This window comes from Hemiscyllium ocellatum, chromosome 23, assembly GCF_020745735.1.
Source record: "Hemiscyllium ocellatum isolate sHemOce1 chromosome 23, sHemOce1.pat.X.cur, whole genome shotgun sequence".
NCBI classification, from domain to species: Eukaryota; Metazoa; Chordata; class Chondrichthyes; order Orectolobiformes; family Hemiscylliidae; genus Hemiscyllium; species Hemiscyllium ocellatum.
The window spans coordinates 21,649,850-21,673,691 of NC_083423.1; the positions used below are offsets into that span (position 1 = coordinate 21,649,850).

Consider the following 23,842-nt stretch of genomic DNA (forward strand, 5'->3'; position numbering starts at 1 on the left):
GTCCACTCTATCCAAGCCTCTTAGTTTTCGGTAAGTTTCAATCAAATCCCACTTCATCCTTTTAAACTTCACCAAACACAAACCCAGAGTCATCGACCACTCCTCATATGACAAGCTCTTCATTCTCAGGATCATTCTTGTAAATCTCCTTTGGAACCCTCGAAGGTTAGCACATCCTTTCTTAGATAAGGTGCCACAAACTGCTCACAATTTCCCGATCGGAGCCTTGTACAGCCACAACAGTATGTACCTGCTTTTGTATCCTCACCCTCTCTAGATGAACACTAACATTGCATTTGCCTTCCTAACCGTCAACTAAACCCATATGTTAACCTCAAGGGAATCCTGAACCAAGATCCCTATGACCTGTTGTGCTTCAAATTTCTGAAGCCTTTTCCAATAGAAAATACTCCATGCCTCTCTATTCTTCCTATCAAAGTGCGTAAACACACTCTTTCCCACATTTGCCACTTCTTTTCCCACTCTCCAAGTCTGTCCAAGTCCTTTTTCAGCCCTTCCACCTCCTCAACACTACCTGTCTCTCCACCTATCTTTGTATCTGACAAGTTAGCAACAATGCCTTCAGTTCCAGATCATTAATGTGTAACATGAACAGTACTGACTTCAGCTCACTGCCTGTTCAGAGGGACCTCCACGTTACTTAGGACCAGACTGCCAATCTCAGGGCATCACCTACAGGCATTAGAAACACGCACCACTCCTCCACAAACATTGGCATTTGCTAACACCTCTCCAATACACTGGCAACATGTACTGGAAGCATAAACTTGCATTGCAGGATGCACTGCTAACTAGAATTGAACGTTTAGAGTAGGGATGCTTTTTGTGTGCAATCAGGCACGCGACTCATGGACTGGACCAGGCTGCATCACAGGGCTATTCATTTGCTCTCTTATTGCTCACTTGCTTAGCACCTACCTACTTCCTCGCAATGAGCACAGTCATAAAGCCAGGCAGCTTGCCTTACTGGTCAGCGTTCGAAAAGTGTGGCACTGGACAAGCAAAGCAGGCCAGGCAGCATCTGAGGAGCAGGAGAGCTGAAGTTCTGGAATGTAGTCAGTTACTGGTCAGCAGTGCGCTGTCAAGGGGGTACACAACTTGCTGTATGGCAGTGTGCTATGCCAATGTCACACCTGCACTGTGTGCCAATAGCTTATGTGACAAACTCACAACAGCAGACATTCATGTATCAAGCTGCTAGGAGAATAGTCCTGACCAAGGTTCTCGGAGGCTGCTGGTGCATTATGTCAAGCGCAGCTTCCAAAGCCAGGTTAGGGGATTGACCAGAGTCAGGCATCCAGTTGGAGTGTTCGCAGTCAGTGGTTCCATGCCTCTGAATGGGTCATGGTAAGTCCTCTAACTCTGAGGGGGTTAGAGCTAATGTTCTCTGGGAGGTGCACAGACACCAGTCAGCACTCCCCTCATTCAGAATTGTCCAGTTTGGTCACTCGAAGTGGTGGAACATGGTCGTTCCATCAGCCCTGTCCACAGAAAATATGAGAAAAAGCTGACGGGAGGGATAAGGAGAGCCATTGCAACAGGAAGCAGATTTTACAAGTTGTTCTTGGGGTTGGGGGCTCCAGATTGAGGGGGGAAGTGGACCAACAGTATCTACAAGGGGAACACATGGTCAAGTTTAGATGGGAAGGGGGTTGTGCTTGAAGGAGGTTCTTTTGTGGTCATGTGCACTCTGGCATCAAGAGGGACACTGTATGATCACAGCTGGCATGGTCACCTCAGATGCCAGGGGCTGTGAGGGAAGCTGTGGACAAGTGCATGGCTTAGGTGGGGAGCTGAGGGGGTACAAAGCCAATGGGATTTATGCAAGGACTACCAGGAAGGGGGCTTTTAATATTTGGAAGCTCACAGAGGTGAAGGCTGCAGACCTCTGGATGAGGACAGCTCAATATTACCTTCAATTGTGCTAGAGATTGGAAGTATGCAATGGGGAAGAAAATAACTACAGCCTGTTGGGTTGGGGATGGGGGAGGGGTGTGAGTGACTTTACCTGAGAACAGGGATCTGCAGGACCCACCGATGTTATGGCTTAGAGAGACAAACAACCAGATGTAAAATGAAAGCCTTGCCATTTATAAAAGAAGGATAAAATAACTGGCAGTGCTCTGTCATCAGTGCTACTCAAGTGTCTTTAATAAGCTTCCATCTTCCTCTCCTCATCATGATGTATTGGTATACTGCATGTTTCCAGAGCTGGGGTGGAGGGAGGCTGCTCCAACAGTACAGCCCATTCTCTTAGGTTTGGTTGAGTGAATACCTATTGAGTGGTGATTTGTTCAGGGGTTGCTTTGGGTAAGGTGAGGCTGAAATCAGATGAGACAAACACCATAGGGGCGGACTAATAAGAAGATGTTTGGATGTAGGTATGCTCGCTGAGCTGCAAGATTCATTTCCAGACGCTTCATTACCTTCCTAGTTAACATCTTCAGTGGGCCTCAGACAAAGCACTGCTGAAAATTCCTGCTTTCCATTTGTATGTTTTATGAGACCTTGTACAGACAACAAGCAAAACCAATGTCATTTACAAAATACCGTGCAAGGACTGTAACAAACACTACATTGGACAAACAGGCAGAAACTAGCCACCAGGATACATGAACATCAACTAGCCACAAAAAGACATGACCCTTTCTCACTAGTATCCTCACATATGGATGAGGAAGGACACCACTTCAACTGGAACAACATATCCATCCTAGGACAAGCCAAACAAAGACATGCACGAGAATTCTTAGAAGCATGGCATTCCAACTGGAACTCTATCAACAAACACATTGAGTTAGACCCCATTTACCACACCTTGAGAAAAGGAACAGGAAGTGACTTCACCACATGAAATAACATCACCACAGGAAATGACATCACCAACCCAAAGAAACCCAAACATATACATAGAAAGCAGAAATCTTCAGCATTGCTTCACCTGAGGCCCACTGAAGGTGTTACCTCATAAGGTAACAAAACGTTTGGAAATGAATCTTGCAGCTCAGTGAGCAAACCTACATCCAAAACCTCAACCTGAGCTAAAAATCTTCTCAAAACTCACTAAGACGATGTTTGCACAATATAGTGAGAAAACCTGATAATCTTAATGGTGTCAATCCCTCCAAAACCTCAACGTAACTCGGACTTAGCCAAGAATCACCATGTATTCCTAAATCAAGCAAACTCTTCTTCATGACTTCACTCTCTAAGCTCCTGTCTCAGTTATGTAAGGCTGCACTTCAACTACTCCAAGGTCACCGTATGCTTTTTGAATTACTGAGTCCAATACAAAAACAGTGTTCAAGATGAGATCTAACTAAGGCTCAGTGCAGAGTAATCATAACTTCTTCCCCTTTATATTACAGACCCCTGCAGTAAAAGCACCAAATTTCATCAACCTTTTTGATTGCTCTTCGCGAGTAAACATCAAACCATAAAACCTACAAAGTACTTCAAATGTGTGACTTTAAATCTTAAGCAGGAAACCATCTGCATTTGAACTATGGTGAAACCAGAAGCCAGCAAAAATATAAAATGTACATCCTGCCAGTCCTCAAATCCCTTTTAAGAAAACATTTCTCGTCTGATTTTTTTTTCAACCTCCAGTTTATGAGTTATTTGGCTTCAAGGCCCCCTTTCTGGCCTGCTCATAGATTTCTACCAATGTCTTGGCTTCTCAGCTCTCTTCAAGTATCAACAGAGATCAAGAGCTGGTGGAAAGAGGGAGACAGATCTAATACTATAACATAATCCATGTAGTCCCAGTCTTTTACACACAACATCAGTCAACACAACCCAAGATTCGACAGCATAGATGAATCATTCTCCTGTGCTCTTACCTTAAAGAAGCATGAGTCAAGTTAAACCGGTCTTCTTGGTTAGTTGTTCCTTAACCTATAAATTAAAAGATAATTGAGAAGTTAAGTGATCTAAATGAATGGTGATAATTACCCCAAAGTCCTTGCAAACTAGTATTCCATCTCTAACCTCCCTTTCCATTTCAAAGAACATGTTGATGCACCCCTTCTTTCAGGAAACTCCATTTTTGAATCCCCTGCCCCTGTCACACAATTGAACAACACTTATCAAACTCACAAATTCAATTGACGGTGCCTGTAAAAAAAAGGTACAAAGAAACTCCTCCTCATTCTTGATTGGTCTGTATCCTTTCACATGGTTGACCACACTGGCCTCCTCCAGCGCCTTGCACTGTCATCCAGCTGAGAAGAACAGTTCTCAACTCCATTTTTCTTTTTGTTAATCATAGAATCAAGTGCAATCTCTTACCTTCCTATTCCCACATAATTACTTCACATCACCCAAGTCCTTTCTTTGACCTTCTTCTATTTCTTATCTACGTGCTACTACTTAGTGGCATCGTCCTAAAACTCAGCATTAGATTCCAAATGCCCAAACCACTGCTCAAATCTACCTCACCCCTCCCTCTCTCAACTCCTCTAATGGACTGCTGGTCTGTCATCCAGTAGAGGATGAGCAGTAATGTCCTCCACTTCAATATCAAGAAGACCAAAGCCATTATATCTCACACCCACTACAAACTCTGTTGCCTAGCTACTCACTATATTTGTCCCCCCATCAACTACCTGAGGCTGAAACACACTATTAGAAACCATGGTATTAAATCTGACAGAGAGATCACTTCCATGCAGAAAGCTGCACCATCACAGAACCATTTATTTCTATACTGTAACATTGTCCACATGTACCACTGCCTCAGTTCACCTGAAACTGCTGAAACCCTCTGCTATACTTTTGTTTGTTCCAGACTTGTCTTGACTGTCACAGAATTCTAACTGGTCTCCCCTGTTTCACACTCTAAGACTGAGGGTTAATCAAAGCTGTCCATTTGCTTGCACCAAGCTCTACTTACCCACATCCCTGTGTTGCTGATTGGTATTGACCCCTGGTTAAGAACTGCACTGGTTTTAAACTTTTCATGTTTAGTTTCAATCTTTAGGGCCCTAAAACCCATCAAAATGTCAGCTCTCCTCCAACTAATTGCTTGAGTAACCTAATTTTTTACTTTATCATTGGCAGCGATAACCTCTTTGCCTATCGCCTTTACTCTCCTTCCTTGGAATGGTCCTTAAAACCTCTCTCTTTGTTCAAGGGGTTCAGCATCTGTCTTAATAATGCCTTATATGGCTGGTGACAAGTTTTGCTTTATAATCCTCCAATGAAGTATCTTCAAGTATATTTTTAAATTGTCTGATAAGCTCCACTTTGATTACCTAGGATCTACCAATTCATTGTTCTTTTCCTCACGTCCCTTTTAACGGGATGTATTGCATAGATAAATATGCAAATTGCTGGAAAAGCTTAGCATGTCTGGCAGCATCTCTGGAGAGAAATCAGAGTTAATGTTTCAGCTCCAGTGACTCTTTCTCAGAATATCCACAAACTTACTAACCATGCCTTCTATATTCCCATCTAAATCATTTATATAAGTTACAAACAAAAGAGGACCCAGAACCAATCCCTGTGGAATACTTGGAAACAACAAATGCTGGAGAGTGCAACAGATCAGACAGCAACCATGGAGAGACAGCAAGCTGATGCTTTTTGAGTCGAGATGACTCTTCAGCAGAACACCTGTTCTTTCCATTGCCATGGCTCAGTTCAGACATTGTTTCTTGCTCAGCAGGGGTAGGAGATGTGCTCACCAATGTGGACTTCACCACTTTCCTCGTTTCCCCTCCCCCCCACCACGCCTCAGTTCCAACCTTCCAGCTCTGCACCGCCCTCATGAACTGTCCCACTTGTCAATCTTCCTTCCCACCTATCCACTCCACTCTCCTCTCCGACTTATCACTTTTATCCCCACCTCCATCCACCTACTGCACTCTCAGCTACCTTGCCCCAGCCTCTGCCCCCTCCCATTTATCTCTCCACCCCGGAGGCTCCCTGCCTCATTCCTAATGGAGGGCTCCGGCCCGAAACGTCGATTTTCCTGCTCCTCGGATGCTGCCCGACCTACTGTACTTTTCCAGCAACACTCTCTCAACACCGATCTCCAGTATCTGCAGACCTCACTGTTTCCTAGCATTTCTTGGTGGTGTTGAGGCACTGCACTATTTGCTCCCATTCCTCTCACAGATTGGAAGTGTTAGAGTCCTGTGCATTGTGTGAAGGGATGTACATGCTCATTAGTAAAATTCCATCAAACGTCCACCAACTTTGGCTAAAAGAGTCAAAAGCATGCCTCCTGTACGTTGGATGGCTGCCCCTTCAAATGGGGTGGTGCAGAGTTACGCAGGGGAATGCCTGTCAAAGAGAAATCGGTGAAGACTTGTGCTGTCCTTCAGGCATTGCAGCTTCAGTGACACAAATCAAACCAACCAGATGATTGGCTGATACCACTATCAGAGTTAACTTGCAGGAGGGGTGCTTATGCTTGAAACATCGACTCTTCTGCTCCTCGGATACTGCCTGACCGGCTGTGCTTTTCCAGCACCACACGTTTTGACTCTGATCACCAGCATCTGCAGTCCTCACTTTTTCCCTGATGCCACTATCAGGCGTATTCTTCCATTATGCCAGCACAAACACAACATGCCCAGGTCAGCTTGGGCTGCCTCATGGAATGTGCAGGAAGTGGCTGAAAGAATATAATTTTCTGCTTTCAGATTTGAATTACACCAGCACTAGACTGCTAGAGAGTACTTTTCACAGCCATTATGAGCTTGGGAACAAACAGGCTAATTGTAAATGAATGTTAGAACAAAAGAGGGGTGAACTGTTCCTGTGTAACTGAAGGGATTACTTGCTTTTCAAAACTGTGAATAATTCACTTCACTATTACCAAGTGCAGTGGATGTGGATTTGTGTAGTTATTGGAAATCATTTCTTTTCTGTGCAATTTTGATTTGGTATCTGTTGAAATCCAGTCACAGAAATTTGGCATTATATAAAAAAAGACAACTGTAATCTGAATTTCTGTCCATTTCTGTTAAATATAAGGCTGTATTTGTCATTGGCTAGAGTTTGGAGATAGACATAATTCAACTTTGAACAACAATATCCAATTGATTTGGACTTAAATTGAATTGTTCAAATGCTCAAAATCCAGGCAGTGCCACTAAAGTCTCTTCTACAGAATAAAACAGGATGCTGTGTTTGAATCTGAGTATGTTTAAAAATATCTGTGAGAAGAAGCTGTCCATTTGAGTCATCCAAGAAATAACTTAGATTGGATCTGGATTCCTGAAGGACCATTTAAAAAAAAGTCTATATAAAGAAGGTAATTACCAAGGGTTTAGCTCACTACTTCTTGTAATCCTGACATTGTTATTTAACCTGAAGTACTCACTAGAATTAGATAAAGGCCACCTCTCCTTAAGGTTCTGTAAGATCGTTGGAAGTGTGACAAGAATCTCATACCACACTTTGAACAATGTTACAGAAGATTCACACTGACTGCACCTCAGAGAAAATTTATTTTCAACTTGTTCATGTGTCAGATATTTAGCATTCCATCTTTCAAAATGTTACTCATCCATTGATCCTCTTTCACACCCTCCCCAATAGATATCCTATGTATTTTTCACAGAGAACATGCATCCTAACCCAATAGGCATTTGATCTATCTACGTAAGAAGACAAAATATAAGATACAGGTGCAGCAAACACTATTCAGTCCTACAGCCTCCTTCACAATTCAATAATATCATAGCTGATTTTCACTTCAATTTCTCCTTCCTGCATTATCCCATATTTATGGATTATCCAAAAATGTATCCTCTGTGTGTTGAAACCACAGCTCTTGAGTACAGAACTTGTGTCCTTTAAGTGGAGACATATCTTTTCTTCTCAGTTCTAAATGGCTGACACTTTATTCTGAGTATCCAAGCCCTCACTCATGAGAAACATCCACCGATCATCTATCCTCTCAAGGTCCTCAAGATTTCTTGATGTATCAGTGAGATCACCTCTCATCCTTATCAATAGGATAGACCAGTCAGTCTAGTTAAGTTCTGGATCAGTGGTGCTGGAAGAGCACAGCAGTTCAGACAGCATCCAATGAGCAGCGAAATTGACGTTTCAGGCAAAAGCCCAAGAACAACACAGGAATCAGACTTGTAAACCCATGTCACACTACCTCCAAGGCAGACATAGTTTTCTTTCTGAAGAAAAGATATGTAGTACTCAGGTAACATCTCATCAAGGTTCCATATGATTGTAAGAATTCTTTATGCACCAGCAATAAAGGCTATCATTTGTTTTTTTCTGATTATTTCCTTTGCCTCCATTACATTTTTGTGATTTGTATACAAATAGATCTTCAAAGGTCTATATTTTCCAATCTTCAACTATTAAGAAACAGTAAATACAAAAGTGAATAATGTCACACTTTTCCAAATGATATTACATCTGCCAAATTCTTGTTCAATCATTTAGCCTGTCTAAGTCTTTTTCAACGATTGCACCCTCTTCACAGTTTACTTCCCCACCACACTTTGTATCATCAGCACGCAGATAAATTACACTCAGTTCCCCCACCTAAATACTTGAAATAGATTGGTAAACAGTTATGGCTGCCCCAGCTAATTTACTCATTACCATGTAATAGACTCTTACCACCCTGTCACAGAGTCTACCTACTGATTTATCTCATTCCACAGCCCACAGACACTTGAGATAACTTCTACTTGGGCATCCACTGAATCAAGAAATGAAATATTCACTCATCATTCCTACCACATATTTGTTTGCTGTCAGTATTCCATGAGAGAATTGTTTAATACCCTAAGCTACAGGAAACGGCTTTCAAGGCATCGGCTTCTTAATATCTCATCCTGAAAAGAGCAACTGGTCAAATGATTTACTTATTTTTATATAGTTACAAAATAAAAAGAAAAAAATGATAGCTTGGCCGAAACTCACAAATCTCAGCAGTCAAACTGTTAACCAGTCTAATTGTTTTTCCAGAGTTTGCTAGATCAGTGCTCACGCTCACATCTCTGACTCAGAAGACTGTGGGTTCTAAGGATTCTTTTATTCATTCTGAGCTGTGGGTGTTGCTGGCAAGGTCAGCAATTAATGTCCACCCTAAGTTACTCTTGATGTGGTGGTAGTGAGCCGCCTTCTTGAACTGCTGCAGTCTGTAATCAAGTTACTCATAGTGTAAGCTAGGGAGAAACTTCCAGAATACTGAGCCTGTGAAAGTGAAGGAATGGTGATGTTTTTTTTCAAGTCAGAATGGTGATTGGAAGTAGGGCTTGAAACTTGCTATGTTCCCATGGATTAGGGAGGTGCTGTCAAAACTGTCCAGTGTATGTCGTCAATGAAGCATTTTGGAATCACTATGCACTGAGGAGCTTTCAACAGATGATGTTAATGGTGGTCAATAAGGAGCCAATCTTGTACTTTGCTCTGACATGGAAAGAATGAAGCTTTTGGGGTCGAGATGAAGCTGCATTTATCCAGGAAATTAGACAATATTCCATCTTACTGTTGCCGTAGAATTCCACAGTCCAATAAGTTAATGTTAAGTGAAGGTTTTGCATTTGAGTACTCTGGTAAAAATGTTTTTTTATAGGATCTCCAATGTGGGTAGATGCAGTTGGAGGTGTCACAATAGTGCAAGCTGGGAATGAGTTCACATTTCAAGTAAAACACATGACTGCTTTCAAAAAAATAGGTTTTAAGAAAAGATTGAGACTAAAGGCAGGCTTTAGCTGAGCCCGATGCTGCTTGTGGTCTGTTTCAAAAGTTTTTATAAGTAGTCTCAGGAAAGAGCTCAGAACATACTTAAAGCTGTTCAAACACCAGATGTTTCAGTCATATGAAAAGGCATATGATGGGGAAATTCAACTGAACAGAAACCATTGTGTGTTGTAAGAAATAACTGTGTGACTGTTAGCACCACTTCAGCTCTCATGAATTTCACTGGACGTTCTTGAGTTGCCTGAGGTGGACACATTGTCTGTTGTTCCTTTGTGTATGTTTTACTATACATATGGGCTCATACAAATGGGATATGTGACATTCTGAACAAAATCGGAGTTAGACTTAGTCCTGATAACTGGAAAACAGCTCTCTTCCAGCATTGTGGAATGACAGAACACAAGTATGAATGATCCCAAGGTCTTGTCGTTTGCAGCTATGGACTAGTCTCATCTATCGAATTATGAAAGGAAATGATCACCATAACCATCAGCAATAATTCTCACTTCTGACCTTAAAATATAAGGAATGTCAATGATTAAGAAGTTGAAGATATTTGGGTCAAGGATACTATGTTGAGGAACTGCTGAGTGATGTCCTGAGGGCTTCCTCCAGAACAATTATCATCTTTCTCCGTGTTGGTTATGGTTACAGCTGAAATATTGTTACTGGATTCATAATTCTTACAGTATCCAGTGCATTCAGGTGTTGTCACGTGGAGTGAATTATGGAACTCTGATGCTCAGGCTATTTACTTGGTGCTTCTGGCGGAGATGGTATTATATGCCCTGTCTTTTTGCACTCTCATGCCAGGCAGTTCTCTTGCAATTCCTGAAGTGCCTGTGTTTCTAACATTTCTTTTGTCCTATTATTAAAAGAAATCTTTTCTTCATTGAAGAATGCTCCTGACTGAAAAACACATCCACACACCAGACACACAGAGACAGGGACGAAAACAGTGATTCTTCTGTGTCTGTGACTTCCAGACCAAGATCAAACTACCTTTCCATGTCACAGCTGTCACAAGTTATCTACTGTGTTACAGTGAGCTGTTTCCTGAAGGTAAGGGCATCGCAAACATTGGAAAGGTGTATGGAGTCATTAAACTGAAAACTGGACTTAGGACATTCCGTTAGGTCACATTTCAGTTGTGACAGGTAGGAATAGGTTTAATGGGTTCTTGCCCACATTTACAAAAATATCTCCCACTGCAATTCTCACCATCGCTTTTCTCTTTATGAAGTTGCTGTCCACACTCAGCGTCTCCCGCTCTTAATGAATCTTTGCAGTTCCACTCTCTTGCTCTTTTATATGCTGGTGATTGTGACAGGTCCTTCACTCTCTCTCCCACTCCTCACCTTATATTTCAGCCCTTTACACTCATAGCCAGAGATAACAGGTGGTTCTGTCCAGACCGTCCCCTTAGCGCAGTCACAAAGCCAGGCAGCTTGTCATTGTTGTCAGCAGTGATCAGTCAGAGGAGCCTGTATGGCACCATTCAATCTCATACCTGTATCATGTAGTGATTGCCATGTATGTGTGCTTCAAACAAATGGCCATGTTTTGAAGTCTAAGGGAAAGCAGTCTTCATGTCAAATCAAAGGAAACACCCTTCAGTCAGGGGGTCCCCAGCTGAGTAGGTCAGGGGCAGCCTGAGCAAGCAGTCCTAGGGCTTGGACATGCTCATTCGGCCACTGGAAGTAGCCAGGATCAGGATCATCTTCTCGTGAGGAGCCGAAAGGTGTGTGCCGCATCACCTGCCTTGGCATTTTCTTCCTGGTTATGGGCTGTTTTCTTGAGGAATGCGAGATAGGGAAGCATTGAGTGAGATGAACGTGGGTGGCACAGCTGTCAGTGCAGTTGGGCGAACAGGTAGAGAGGTATCCTGAACGGGTGTGTGGGCAGCACAGAGGCCATGTGAGGGGGGAGCTGGGTGGGTGAGAGGGAGCAAGAGAAGATGCTGTCTGCTATAATGAGAATGGTGGAGCATGAGCTTTCATGGGACTTGTGTGGGCAGTAGCCGAGGTAGAGTGAGAGTGAAGTAGCGGAGAGATACAATAGCACTTATCCCTGGCAGAGCAGAGAAGGTCATTGACCTCTTCCTACACTGCTGGATATATCCAAATTCATGCACGGAGGATGAAGATGGTGCATGACAGCACATAGAGGCATAACTATCTCAACTACATTTCACCAGAAAAATGAGAATCTTGCACCCTACAATGGAGACAAGACTACCCACAGGAGATTTCCAAAATGTGTGCAGTGAGCTCAGGTCTTATTATGTTACAAGGTCCATTGGACCAACTTCGGAAAGGAAACCCTTCAAGTAAACAGAATCCAACTTCCTCATTGATGTGATTTACAGATTACAGAAGAATATTATTACAGCACGTGCCTGAGCAAGTCCCTCCCCCCTCTTGTGTGGGAGGATGGGAGTGCTATTAGTGGCTGGTTCCCTCTTCACTGTGACAGAGGTCCCATCCCTTAAATAATAACAACACCTCACCACTAAACATTATTAACTTGCCAAAATATTGGTTTGCAGTGCTAATTGTGTTCTAATCCGTTCTTCTGCCTCCCTTTCTCTCCTGAAATCTATTCTTAATGGGATTTAATGTCTCCTTTTATGTCATCTACATGGCTATTGCTCTTGTGAATTTAGACAGCTGGTTTTCACACAATATGTAATTTAATGTACATGCATTTCAAATACTAACACACATGTACTCAATTAGATACACACGAGTGCACTCATATATACATATACTAACAAACATACTCACATCCACACTTTACCCAGTCTTTAATATCAGAGGAGAGCAGGGAGGTATTTTCAATATTTACCAACCTCATTCTGTAATGTCAGCTCAAAATGAATGCCAGCTCTGGGAATTAAGAATGGTTCTGCACTAACATTAGTCTACACTAAAACCTCCTGCAACTCCATACTACCAGTTCCTCTCTTGACAAGTGACACAACTTCCTCAACATGAGCCTCAGGATATCCTTTAGTAAGCAACTGACCTTGAGTTCCTAATTTATTTCTAATTGATTTGCAGCCATTTCTCATTAGGTCAAGACCTTCCAATTTTTTCCAGGGTTTCAGCCAATTATCCCTGCACAAGATGATTAGGTCCAAGTTCCTGTCACACCTATCTGATCAGAAATAATTTCTAACAAGTGTTTTGACCAGAAGATGAGGCAGAGGTTGGATAGTGATACCACTGAACAACTCTGGAAACAGGCACTGGTTCTGAACCAACTCGCGTTTGCCTCCTCTCTGTAAAGAAACAGAGGCTGAGGTACATATGAATGCACAGTACAGAACCGAATGCACAGCTATCATAGGGTCACACCATCCCTTGTGGGTTGCAATAATGATGCCCGTTCATGCAGCAGATGGCATTCTTCCAAGTGTCTGTTTGCTGTTTCTCTACTTCCTCCAATTTTGTTTCATTCCCTCCCCCAACTGACAAAATGGCCAATTTCAGGCTGGGGAACGACTCCGCATCCACTCGCTGTCATTGCATTTGTCAGACGCTCAGTCTGTGACACCTTGAGAGTGAATACCAGCAAACTGCTGGACTGTGGAAGGCATCACTTCTCAACCGGATTCCCTTAAGTGAATCGGATTACCACCAATCAACTAACCTGGACGCCAGAGCAAAACAAGGCAACTTCACATTGGGATGAGTGCGGAATTCAAATGATAACCTATAGTGTCTGATTAACATGTGGGTCGGGGAGAATTCACAGAGATCTTTGTGAAGCAATATTTGTTAAGTCCTACACAAACCAAGAAAGGTGCCAAACTGATGGGGGGATCGACCTATCCTTGTTCCAAGGATTTAGAACCTATGACGCTTGGCCTTGCTTTTCATCTACATGTTGCTTCAGCAATCAGGATTTAGAACTTTCCCCCACAGGCTGGGTGGACGCAGTTAGAAGTGGCCAGTTACAGTGAAAGGATGAGGTAAGATAACCAAAGATTGGCATTTAAGGAAAATTCTTGAAGGAGGAGTGACAGAGGGATACACAGACAGCGTTCCGTGTTGTCAGACAGGAGATGGTTGAAAGCTGAGGAGAAGCGAAGGGATTCTCCAGAGCTGTAATATCAAATGGTTACATTCTTGGCTTTTAATTAAATTAGTTTTCTTGAGGTTTCAGTCAACTCCAGACAGATGGGAGTTTGTTTTCCAAGTGGGCCATCAACTGGTGCCCTTTTCAGCAACAGATCAACACAGTTTCATATAAAAATGTAGCGATTACTCAGTTTCAGTCACCTGTTACAGGATCCTGACATGGAATTGGGGGTTGGGACCCAGGGAGATAGTGAGGAAAGAGATCGATCTGAGACGGGTACAGCTGAGAACAGAAGTGAGTCAAACAGTCAGGGCAGGCAGGGACAAGGTAGGACTAATAAATTGAACTGCATTTATTTCAATGCAAGGGGCCTAACAGGGAAGGTAGGTGAACTCGGGGCATGGTTAGCAACATGGGACTGGGATATCATACCAATTACGGAAACATGGCTCAGGGATGGGCAGGACTGGCAGCTTAATGCTCTAGGATACAAATGCGACAGGAAGGATAGAAAGGGAGGCAAGACGGGTGGGGGAGTCGCATTTTTGATAAAGGATAGTATTTCAGCTGTGCTGAGGGAGGATATACCCGGAAATACATCCAGGGAAGTTATTTGAGTGGAACTGAGAAATAAGAAAGGGATGATCACCTAATTGGGATTGTATTATAGACCCCCCAATAGTCAGAGGGAAATTGAGAAATAAACTTGTAAGGAGATCTCAGATATCTGTAAGAATAATAGGATAGTTATAGTAGGGGATTTTAACTTCACAAACATCAACTGGAACTGCCATAGTGTTAAACGTTTAGATGGAGAGGAATTTCTTAAGTGTGTATAAGACAATTTTCTGATTCAGTATGTGGATGTACCTACTAGAGAAGGTGCGAAACTTGACCTACTCTTGGGAAATAAGGGAGGGCAGGTGACTGAAGTGTCAGTGGGGGAGCACTTTGGGGCCAGCGACCATAATTCTATTCATTTTAAAATAGTGATGGAAAAGGATAGACCAGATCTAAAAGTTGAAGTTCTAAATTGGAGAAAGGCCAATTTTGACAGTATTAGGCAAGAACTTTCGAAAGCTGATTGGAGGCAGATGTTCGCAGGTAAAGGGACAGCTGGAAAATGAGAAGCCTTCAGAATTGAGATAACAAGAATCCAGAGAAAGTATATTCCTGTCAGGGTGAAAGGGAAGGCTGGTAGGTATAGGGAATGCAGGATGACTTAAGAATTTGAGGGTTTGGTTAAGAAAAAGAAGGAAGCATATGTCAGGTAGAGACAGAATAGATCGAGTGAATCCTTAGAAGAGTATAAAGGCAGTAGGAGTATACTTAAGAGGGAAATCAGGTGGGCAAAAAGTGGACATGAGATAGCTTTGGCAAAGGAGAATCCAAAGGGTTTTTACAAATATATTAAGGACAAAAGGGTAATTAGGGAGAGAATAAGGCCCTTCAAAGATCAGCAAGATGGTCTTTCTGTGGGGTCACAGAAAATGGGGAAGATACTAAATGAATATTTTGCATCAGTATTTACTGTGGAAAAGGATATGGAAATATAGACTGTAGGGCAAAATGTCCAGATTGCAGAGGAGGAAGTGCTGGATGTCTTGAAACTGTTAAAAATGGATAAATCCCCAAGACCTGATCAGGTGTACCTGAGAACTCTGTGGGGAGCTAGAGAAGTGATTGCTGGGCCTCTTGCTGAGATATTTGTATCATCTATAGTCACAGGTGAGGTGCCAGAAGACTGGAGCTTGGCAAACGTGGTGCCACTGTTTTAGAAGGGTGGTAAAGACAAGCCAGGGAACTGTAGACCAGTGAGCCTGACCTCAGTGGTGGGCAAGTTGTTGGAGGGAATCCTGAAGGACAGGATGTACATGTATTTAGAAAGGCAAGGACTGATTCAGGATCATCAACATGGCTTTGTGCATGGGAAATCATGTTTCACAAACTTGATTGAGTTTTTTGAAGAAGTAACAAAGAAGATTGATAAGGGCAGAGCAGTAGATGTGATCTATATGGACTTCAGTAAGGCTTTCGACAAGGTTCCCCATGGGAAACTGATTAGCAAGGTTAGATCTCACGGAGTACAGGGAGAACTAGCCATTTGGATACAGAACTGGCTCAAAGGTAGAAGACAGAGAGTGGTGGTTTTTCAGACTGGAGGCCTGTGACCAGTGGAGTGCCACAAGGATCGGTGCTGGGCCGTCTACTTTTTGTCATTTACATAAATGATTTGGATGCGAGCGTAAGAGATACTGTTAGTAAGTTTGCAGATGACACCAAAATTGGAGGTGTAGTGGACAGCAAAGAGAGTTACCTCAGATTACAACAGGATCTTGATCAGATGGGCCAATGGTCCGAGAAGTGGCAGATGGAGATTAATTCAGATAAATGCGAGGTGTTGCATTTTGGGAAAGCAAATCTTAGCAGGACTTATACACTTAATGGTAAGGTCCTAGGGAATGTTGCTGAACAAAGAGACCTTGGAGTGCAGGTTCATAGCTCCTTGGAAGTGGAGTTGCAGGTAGATAGGATAGTGAAGAAGACATTTGGTATGCTTTCCTTTATTGGTCAGAGTATTGAGTGCAGGAATTGGGAGGTCATGTTGCAGCTGTACAGGACATTGGTTAGGCCACTGTTGGAATATTGCAAGAAATTCTGGTCTCCTTTCTATCGGAAAGATGTTGTGAAAATTGAAAGGGTTCAGAAAAGATTTACAAGGATGTTGCCAAGGCTGGAGGATCTGAGCTACAGGGAGAGGCTGAACAGGCTGGGGCTGTTTTCCCTCGAGCGTCGGAGGCTAAGGGGTGACTTTATAGAGGTTTACAAAATTATGAGGATAGGATAAATAGACAAAGTCTTTTCCCTGGGGTCGGGGAGTCCAGAACTAGAGGGCATAGGTTTAGGGTGAGAGGAGAAAGATATAAAAGAGACCTAAGGGGCAACTTTTTCACGCAGAGGGTGGTATGTGTATAGAATGAGCTGCCAGAGGATGTGGTGTAGGCTGGTACAATATTTAAGAGGCATTTGGATGGATATATGAATAGGAAGGGTTTGGAAGGATATGGGCTGTGTGCTGGCAGGTGGGACTAGATTGGGTTGGGATATCTGGTCGGCATGGATGGGTTGGACTGAAGGATCTGTTTCCATGCTGCACATCTCTTTGACTCTATGACTCTAATTATCGGAACCCTCCGCTCTACTCTATACATGCTCTGCCTGTGAGAATGTGTTATATACATACACACATTATCCTGTCCTGAATATTATTCTGTTAGGTTTCATTCTGAGCCCCTTTTCTTGGCAGTTTTGCCTGTGGTTTGAGATTGCCTTCAGCTCTCAGACTTCTAAGAAGTTAGAAATCCCTTCCTTCTTTCTGTTTCATACAGCTGACTTGAGTCAGCCCCCTTCTTTCTTCAAATCTCCTGCTCGACCCATTCTTTCTCTTCCTCTTGAATCAAAGGGATAGCAACAGCTCCTATTCCATCTCTCCTATTCCACAGACCTCCAAGACTGTACGTTGGTCCCCTTCCAGTAACTTTCCATTTCTCCCACTGACAGCAGAGCACTGAACACCTGACTTGCTGTCAACCATCATTGGCTGCTACACCTCTGTTTCTCCACTACTTTTTTCTCATACACTGGGTCTTTGGCTTTTGATCAAGTTGGATAAAGTAGAATATAAATACAGGAAAAGACACCATTACAAACAAACCCCAGACACAAATACAACCATTAATTTCCCCCAGGATTTGTTGCACTGGCCTACATTACATAGCACAAGATAGATAGAAAGGGAAACAGATAGTTAGAATGACCTGTGCAGACAGACTCGCATTTGGATAGCCACTTTCGCAACATTGGGATGGTGAAAGCATTCTGCAGCCAGTAAAATATGTTGAATTGTAATTCCCATTACAACTTAAACCCCACAAATGGAAATGTGATAATACCAAGTTAATATGGTTTTATATATGGGGTGAGGCAACAAATTTTACGAAATTATTCTAAACTCTCAGAATTGTTATATTATCGCAGGAAGCCATTCAGCTCATTGTATCTGCTCTGGATATCCAAATGAGCAGTTCACCTCGTGATAGCCCCTGCCTTTTCCATGTAGCCCTGCACATTGTTTCCTTTCATATAACAATCCATTGCCCTCTTGAATCATTTATTAAATCTGCCTTTATCACACTCACAGCCTGGGCAGTCCACATCTTGGCCATTCACCACCTGATAAATCTTTTCCTCACAGAGAGTATCCTGACGGATAGGATTTACATGTATTTGGAAAGACAACGATGGATTAAGAATAGTCAACACGGGCTTGTGTGTGGGAAATCATGTCTCACTAACTTTACTGAGTTTTTTGAAGAAGTAACAAAGAGGTCTGGTGAGGGCAGAGCGGCAGACGTGATCTATATGGACTTCAGTAAGGTGTTCCACAGGGTTCCTCATGGTAGGCTGGTTAGCAAGGTTAGAACACATGGGATACAGGGAAAACTAGCCATTTGGATACAGAACTGGCTTGAAGGTAGAAGACAGAGGGTGGTGGAGGAGTATTGCTTTTCAGGCTAGAGGCTTATGACCAGCGGTGTGCCACAAAGATCAGTCCACTGCTTTTTGTCACTTATATAAATGATTTGAATGTTAACATAAGAGGTATGGTTAGCAAGATTGCAGATGATACCAAGATTGGAGGTGTAGTAGACAGCAAAGAAGGTTACCTTAGAGTACAACAGGATCTTGATCAGATGGACCAATGGGTCAAGGACAGGCAGTTGAAGTTTTATTTACATAAATATGAAGTGCTGCATTTTGGAAAGGCAAATCAGGGCAGGACTTATACACTTAATGATAAGGCCCTGGGGAGTGTTGCTGAACAAAGAGACATTGGAGTGCAGGTTCATAGTTCCTTGAAAGTGGAGTTGCGAGTAGACAGGATAGTGAAGAAGGCGTTTGGTATGCTTTCCTTTATTTGTCAGAGCAGACGGGACATTGGTTAGGTCACTTTTGGAATACTGCATGTAATTCTGGTCTCCCTGTCATAGGAAGGATGTTGTAAAACTTGAAAGAGTTCAGAAAAGATTGACAAGGATGTTGCCAGGGTCAGAGAGTTTGAGCGACAGGGAGAGGCTGAATAGACTAGGGCTGTTTTCCCTGGAGTGTCGGAGGCTGAGGGGTGACTCTGTCTCCTTTTGCCATTTATTTCAGTCTGTGTTTTTTTGACTATCCTCTGTCCAGACACCTCATGATTTTGAACAGGTCCATCAAATCTTCTCCAAAAGAACTGTTCGAATATTTCTTCTTTAGCAATGTCATTAAAGTTCCTCACCCTAAAATCCACCCTTGTGGATCTTGACTGCACTTCCTCTAAAGTCTTCACATCTTACCTTAAGTGCGATACCCAGACCTGACCATAATACTGCCATTTCGGCCAAACCAGTGTTTTGGTTGTTTAACATAAACACAGGCAGCATCCGTGGAGAGAGAACCAGAGGTAATTGAAAGAAGAATTAAGCTCATGGTGAAAAAGTAACTCTGTTTCTCTATCCAAAGCTAATGCTAGCTCCATTCAGCTACTCCGGCACTTTTAAAAAAAAATTCAGATGTTGAGCATTAACAGTGTTTTAACATCATTTCTTTGCTTTTGTATTCAATAAACTCATTAATAAAATTGAAGAAACTGTATGCTTTATTAAGCTTGCTCCCAACCAGTCATACCACCTTCAGTGACTAATATACCAAGGTCCCACTGCTCCTGATCTCTCTTTAAAATAGTATCATTTATTTTATGTTTTTTCCATTTTTCCCACCAAAGCGAATCACTTCATACTTCTCCACATTAAACATCATCTACTACTTGTCTGTCATTCCAAAAACTTGTCTAGGGCTTTTGAAGGACATTCTATACTTTTTTCCCCATCGTTCATAATGCTTCTAAGTTTCATATAATCGGCAAGTTTTCAAATTGTGCTCCATACACCAAGGTCTAGGTCATTAGTATAAGGTAGCTGCTGGAATTTAAATTCAGGGTTTAAAACTGGAACTTAATTATTATGATGCTAATATCATTGATTGTTGTAAAAACCCCATCTAGTTCACTAATGTCCTTCAAGGAAGGAAATCTGCCATTGCCTGCCTATGACTCCAGACCCACAGCAATGTGGTTAACTCTTAACTGCCATCTGAAATGGCTAAGCAAGCCATTCAGTTCAAGGGCAATTGTGGGTGGTCAATGAATGTTGTTCTTCTCAACAACGTCCACAACACAAAGAGTAAAAGGGTCCCAACAGCAATCTCTGGGAAACTCCACCTTCTTCCAACACTAAACAAAAACATTTATCACTATTCTCTAAGTAAAAATTGAAAGAACTGTGGATGCTGTAAATCAGAAGCAATAATAGAAGTTGCTGGAAAAGCTCAGCAGGCCTGGCAACATCTGTGAAAATAAATCAGAGTGAATGTTTTGGGTCCAGTTCTGAGGAAGGGTCATCGGACCCGAAACATTAATTCTGATTTCTCTTCACAGATACTGCCAGACCGGTGGACCTTCCCAACAACTTCTGTTTTTGCTTCTATCATTATTCACTTTACCTATCACTCAGCCAATTTCATATTGTTAGTGGCCTTTTCACATTATAAGCTACAAATATACTCACCTGTCTGATGTGTGGTGTAAGTATATTTACACCACTTCACTTATACCTGACCCTCATCAACCTTCTGTTAGATGTTCAAAAAATGTCCTGTAAGTTCATTATCCACAATTTACCTTCAATAAGTAGGCTGGTTTCCTTATTAACACACATTTATCCAAATTACTCATAATTTTATTCTGAATGATCAATTTTGGAAGCTTTTCCCCTTTGAAATTATGCTGATTAACCTAAAGTTGCTGAATTAGTCATGGGAGAATGATGGGTTAATAGTCAGCTATGTGGGTGAAGTGGTGGCTCAGTGGTCAGCACTGCTGCCTCACAGCACCAAGGACCCAGGTTCAAATCACCCTCGGGTGATTCCCAGCGTGGATTTCCTCTGGGTGCTCCAGTTTCCTCCCACAGTCCAAAGATGTGCAGGTAAGATGGACTAACCATGAGAAATGCAGGATTAGGGTAGGGTAGGTGGGGTGGGTCTGGGGAAAGGCAGTGTAGACTCAATGGGTTAAAAGGCCTCCTTCCACACTGTGGGGATTTTATGTGCATGCATCATTAGCAATGTAAGAGGTCACATGACAGTAGTCTATGGACAGAAATGATCCTGTATAAACCTTGTATTAAGTTTTTTTGAGTTTAAATAGTTAGCAGAATATCAAATAAAAATGTAATCTTTCCTCAACTCAACAGTGTCTGGAGCTACTGAACACAATCTCTTCCAAGGCTCAGCACCACGATAACAAAATCTTTCAGCTTTTCTTCAACAAAGATGTAAAGTTTATAATTTTCCAATCATCTGTCATCAAGCAAATCTAAGACAGACTGGAAAATGAAGGGCAGTGCCTCTACAATTCTCATTTTGACTTCTCTCTTTCTGCACGAATGCATTGCATCTGGTCCTGGTGTTTTAGCAAATTTACTGACAGCAGTTTATCAAATATCTCCCCCTTATTAATGGTCACCGGACCCGAAGCATTAACTCTGATTTCTCTTCACAGGTGCTGCCAGACCGGCAGACCTTCCCAACAACTTCTGTTTTTGCTTCTGTCATTATTCACTTTACCTATCACTTAGCCAATTTCATATTGTTACTGGCCTTTTCACATTATAAGCTACAAATATACTCACTTGTCTGATGTGTGGTGCTGTAGTAAATGTTTTTTGTAAGTATATTTATACCACTTCATTTTTCCCTGACCCTCATCAAACGTCTGTTAGATGTTCAAAACTCCTGTATGGATTTTAAACTCCCCTTATGGATTTTAAACTTTCAAGTGTCTGAATTAAGTCCTGTTTCACCATGACTTGGCAGCAACGTCTTCTTTGCTAATCACAGATGCAAACCATTCAATTAATATCACAGTTATGTCATTTGCATCTATGGACGAATCTTCTTTTTGGCCCCTAATCAGTCCCACTCTTTTTACCACCATTTTACAGTTAATATACCCATAGAAGAATTTGGGATTCCCCATTATGTTTGCTGTCAGTACTGTTTCGTAATCTCTCTGGGGAAAATTTCTTACCAAAAATGGTGTTAAACCTTGGCATCCATGTGAGGTTGCTGACGGCAAATTTTGACTGCCAGGCTTTATTGAATGCCAAAGAGCAAGTTTCCTGTGATGGGGATCTTGCTTTCACCATGGATCTTGCATACCCACTTGATTTAAATTTTTCTACAAACATAGACTGTTCTCATAAAAGGAACAGCACCAGTTATTCAAATATTAGATGAAGCTGAAGCATTCTCAACAATCTAAAGCCAGAAGGGATGAGTGGATGCTCCAGAGGCTATGGGCCCTGACAACATTCCTCAATAGCACTGAAGACTTGTGTTCCAGATGCTGCTGTGCCCTTAGCCAAGCTGCACAGCTACAACACTAGCATCTACCTGATAATGTGGAAAGTTGACCAGATATGTCCTGTACACCAGAACAAAGGCACGATTCCAAACAGCCCTGGTACTGGCCCATTGGACTATACTTGATCATCTGTGAAGTGGTGGAAGTCATCATTAGCAGTACTATCAAACAGCATTTGCTTAGCAATGACCGATAGTCAGTTTGACTTTGCCAGAGCACTTCAGCTCCTGATCTCAACGCAGTCTTGGTTCAAACATGGACAAAAGAGCTGAACTCTGGAGGTGAGGCGAGAGTGACAGCTCTTGACATTCAAGGCTGCATTTGACTGGGTGTGGCATCAAGGAACCCCAGCAAAACTAGAGTTAATAGGAATTGGGGAAAGCTCTCCATTGGTTGGAGTCATACCTGGAGCAAAGGAAGATGGTCATGATTGTTGAAGGTCAACCATCTCATCTTCAAGGCACTTCTGCAGGAATTCCTCAGGATGGAACTATCTTCAACTGGTGCACTAATGACCTTCCCTACATCATAAAATCCAAAGTAGGGATTTTTACTGATGATTGCATAATAGTAATCAACATGTGTCATTCCTCAGATACAGAAGCAGTCAACGTCCAAATGCAACAAGGTCTGGACAATATCGAAGCATGAGCTGACAAGTTGGATTTAATAATCACGCCACACAAATGCCAGGCAATGACCATCTCCAATAAAATACAATCTAACCACTGCTCCTTGACATTCAATGATGTTACCTGCACTGAATCCCCTATTATCCTTGGGGTTAGCATTGACTAAAACCCAAATTGGACAAGCAATATTCATGATGACATCAAAAGCAGGTCAGAGGGTAGGAATCTTGCAGTGAATCACTCAACTCCTGACTCCCCAAAGCCTGTTCACCATCTAAATGCACAAGTCAGCAATGTGATGGAATATTCCCAATTTATCTATATAAGCACAACTCCAACAAGATTCAAGAAGCTCTGCAGAACAAAGCAGCTGGCTTGATTGGCACCACATTCATATATATTCACTCCAAATAAATACAGTGGCTACAAGAGCAGGTCGGAGCTTAGGAATACTGCTGTGAGTAACTCACCTCCTAACTCCCAAAGACTGTCCACCATCTACCAGACACAAGTCAGGAATATGATGGAATACTCTCCACTTGCCTGGATGGATGCAACTCCAGCAAACATCAAGAGACTTGACACCATCCATGACAAAGCAGCCTTCTTGATTGTTACCACATCCACAAGCATTCACTCTCTTTACCACTGACACTCAGTAGCGGCAGTGCGTACTATCTACAAGATGCAGTGCAGATATTCACCAAAAATCCTTAGACAGTACCTTCCAAACCCAGAAATAATTCCATCTCAAAGGACAAGGGTAACAGAAACACGATAACACCACCACCTGCAAGTTGCTATCACTCTACTCACCATCCTTTATTGGAAATATACTACAATTCCTTCACTGTCACTGGGTCAAAATCCTGGAATTCTCTCCCCGACAACATTG

At 42.3% G+C, this 23,842-nt stretch overlaps 1 protein-coding gene across 1 annotated transcript in view; it reads right to left on the reverse strand.

Moving 5' to 3' along the window:
* shank3a (SH3 and multiple ankyrin repeat domains 3a) overlaps positions 1 to 3,920 on the reverse strand; it is a 994,510-nt gene extending 990,590 nt beyond the window's left edge. The window contains exon 1 of the mRNA XM_060842760.1: positions 3,864 to 3,920. The gene's annotated coding sequence lies outside the window, so the exon portion shown is untranslated. The remainder of the gene's footprint in view (positions 1 to 3,863) is intronic.
* Positions 3,921 to 23,842: the final 19,922 nt, after the last annotated feature.